Source organism: Cervus elaphus, chromosome 18 (assembly GCF_910594005.1).
Source record: "Cervus elaphus chromosome 18, mCerEla1.1, whole genome shotgun sequence".
Classification (NCBI taxonomy): Eukaryota; Metazoa; Chordata; class Mammalia; order Artiodactyla; family Cervidae; genus Cervus; species Cervus elaphus.
Window position 1 is genome coordinate 107,829,624 of NC_057832.1, and position 3,582 is coordinate 107,833,205.

At 45.0% G+C, this 3,582-nt stretch overlaps 1 non-coding gene across 1 annotated transcript; it reads left to right on the forward strand.

The window, feature by feature from the left end:
* The first annotated feature begins 613 nt into the window (after positions 1–613).
* On the forward strand, positions 614–686 carry TRNAK-UUU. The gene has a single exon. It is a non-coding gene; the product is annotated as a tRNA-Lys (tRNA).
* Positions 687–3,582: the final 2,896 nt, after the last annotated feature.

Below are 3,582 nucleotides of genomic sequence, written 5' to 3' on the forward strand. Positions count from 1 at the left end.
CCATACATCTGTTGATGAATGCTTGGTTACTTCTACCTCTTGACATTTGTGAATAATCCTACTATGAAAGTGGATGTACAGATATTTGTTTGGATCTCTGCTTTCAATTCTTTAGCATACATACCCCAAAATGGAATGTCTGAGTCAGTGAGTGCTTGGTCATGTCCAGTTCTTTGCGACACTGTGGACTGCAGCCTGCCAGGTTCCTCTACCCCTGGGACTTTCCAGGCAAGAATACTGGAGCAGGATGCAGTTTCCTTCTCCAAGGGATCTTCCTGATTCAGGGATCAATTGAGCCCATATCTTTGGTGTCTCCTGCATTGACAGGCAGATTCTTTACCACTGAGCCATCTGGCTAGCCCTTTCTTAATCAAAGGAATGGTATGTTTTAACTATTTATTTTAATTAATTTATTGATTTGGCTGTACGGGTTCTTGTTTGCAGCAGTGGGATCTTTCAGTTATGGCATGTGAGCTCCTAGTTGTGAGATCTAGTTCCCTGACTATGGATTGAACCCGGGCCCTCTGCCCTGGGAGCACAGAGTCTTAGTCACTGGATCACCAGGGATATCCCTTGAGGAATGGTATTTTAAAACTTAGATTTTATGGCAAATTCCCTGGTGGTCCAGTGGTTAGGACTTCACACTTTTACAGTGAAGGCTCCAGGTTCAATCCTTGGTCAGGGAATTAAGATCCTACAGGATACACACAGCCAAAAACTTTTTTAAAAAAATTAGGTTTTATTAAGTGTGAAGGAATGCCAGAAAGACTTTTTAGCAGGGCAGTGACAGGATCTGGATGTGTTTTCAAAGAACCACTCTGAACTTGTGGGGCTTGATTTACTTCTGAGGTGGAAACAAATAGATTTTGCTGATGTAATTTCTGTAGTTACACAAGTACTAGCAAATATCCCTCCTTTGTTATTTGGTTGGAGATATTAAATGCTCTTTCCTTGGAGTATTCATGTCCCTGAAGCTTGGAGACAAGAGGGTCAAGATTCCAATGGAGGAAGGTCCAGCACAATTTGCAGTCTAAGGGATCATCCAGCCTATAAGTGACAACCTTCAATAGACCTGACCAACTGAATCTTAACTTCTTACTTTGCTGCTAATTCTTAGCTTCTGGATGGTCCTTCCTTTTATTGACTGGTTCTCAGTTGTCATAGGCCCTACTTTCCTGACCAACTTCCCATCCAGCCAGAAATCATACAATAGTTGGGTCTCTCTGAGCTCCCAATCCAGACACCAGGAGTCCATATCTCTTTCTATTTATTGGTGCTGGACATTGGAAGACAGTAGCCATATCACATTGCCAAGAGCCTAAATCATCTAAAATGTTACATACAAGCAACTTAAACTGTGTGAGTTGGTAGCAAATATTCAACATTACCATGTCACTCAAATGTTAGATAATGTTACTTTAATAGCTGGAGGAGATGCTATACATGTTCAAGAGCGAATGTCAGTCAAAGTGCCAGGACATCTATTCCTACAGACTGACCTCAATACTAGCTGCCATTCCAGCCATGTTTTTTCAGTTACTTCAGCTATAAGCCCATTTCAATAATTATGCGCACTTTCAGGTCTTAAAAAATCCAGTGCAGTCTAAAGTACATATTTAGGGACTTGCCTGGTTGTCCAGTGGCTAAGACTCTGAGCTCCCAATGCAGGGGGCCTGGGTTCAATCCCTGGTCTGGGAACTAAGATTCCCACATGCCAAAATTAAGACCCAGCACAGAATAAATAAATATTAAAAAAATAAATTACACATTTAGTCACATATCCTGTTCAAAGCCTTTCTCCTCTTCCTCATTTAGCTTTGTTTAACTATACATCCCTTCAGTGATTCTCACCTCCTGGTGTTCATACCTTCGTGCAACCCCCTCCCACATGAATTTCAAGGGTGATACTTTGGCTTCTGACTGGCTCTTTCTTTTTTGAAATGGCAACCCCCTCCAGTATTCTTACCTGGAGAATCCCATAGACAGAGAAGCCTGACAGGCTACAGTCCATGGGGCCGCAAGAGTCAGATATGACTTAGCAACTAAACTACTACTGCTACTAGCTCTGGGAATACCAGCAACCCTGTTTTGAATACACTCAAGCAACCTTATGAAGAGTTCCATGTGGCAAAGAACTGAGGCCTCCTGCTATCAACCAGCCTCAGCTCACCAGACACATTAGTGAGACACCTTGGAAGCAGATTCTCCAGACCCAGTCAAGCCTTCAGATAACTGCAGCCCCTGCCAACATCTAGACTATAATATCTTGAGAAACCCTGAGCCAGTCACACACAAATAAGCCACTCCCTGAGAACCGACCATAAAGAATGTTGAGCACTGAAAAATTGATGCTTTCAAACTGTGGTGCTAGAGAAGACCCTTGAGAGTCCTTTAGACAGCAAGGAGATCAAACCAGTCAATCCTAAGGGAGATCAACCCTGAATATTCATTGGAAAGACATGCTGAAGCTAAAGTTCCAGTACTTTGGCCACCTGATACAAACAGCTGACTCATTAGAAAAGAATCTGATGCTGGGAAAGATTGAGGGCAAGAGGAGAAAGGGATGACAGACGATGAGATGGTTGAATGACATCACTGACTCAGTAGACATGAGTTTGAACAGGGGAAGCTTGGTGTGCTGCAATACATGGGATTGCAAAGGGTCAGCTTAGCATCTGAGCAACAACAGCAAAGCCGCTCTCAGATTCCTGATCCACAGAAACTGTAAGGCTGCCAGGGCTAATGCCATGACAGGCAGCCTAGATTAGGAGTGGGCCTGGTTTTCCAGGGTAACATGATTATCAGGCCACCTGGAGCCAGCCAATCAACATGCGCCTAGTAAGAAAGAGGGAACCTATCAGGGGAAAGCTGAAAAGCCCGCAAACATCCAAGTTTGAAAAAAAGCCCACGAAGGTTTGGGCCAATAAGATTGCTTTGCAAACATGTAACCAATCCGCTTAAGCCAGCTACCAACTGTTTATGCACACCCTATAAATTTGGGTAACAGCATGGGCTCAGCGCTTTCTGACCCCGCACCACTGCATTGGTTGCAGCAGAAGCCCTGGCTCGAGTCAGTAATAAACTTCCCTTTTTGCGAATTGCATTGTCTTGGAAGCCTTCTCTCTTCCCACTCAGGGATTCGGACATCGGGCAAAACATTTGAGGGCTTGTCCGGGATCCCTTGACAGGGAGAAGAGAACACTTACAGGACAGAGGGGAAGGATAAACAATAGCACCGGTGCTCAGGCAGGACAGGAAAGTCCAGTGTAAATCAGAGGCCCTGCTGAGAAGCAGGAAGGTATCTGGCACAGGAGAAAGCTTTCTATAAAAGGGGGAACGGATTGGACATTCCAGCCAGCGCAAGACCGAGGCCAGTGAGCGCGCTGGAAGGCAGCCGGCTCTGCGGTAAGGAGAGTTCCTCTCCTGATTCCGAGTCTGGTGAACAGTGGACGCCATTTGGTAAGGTAAACCTTGTACCTGGAGGCAAGAGGACTCAGGGGCCCGAAAACCCAGCGCTGTGTTGTCGGCCGACATTTGTCTATCCGTGTGTTTGTCTACGACTCTCCATGTTTGTGTGTGTGC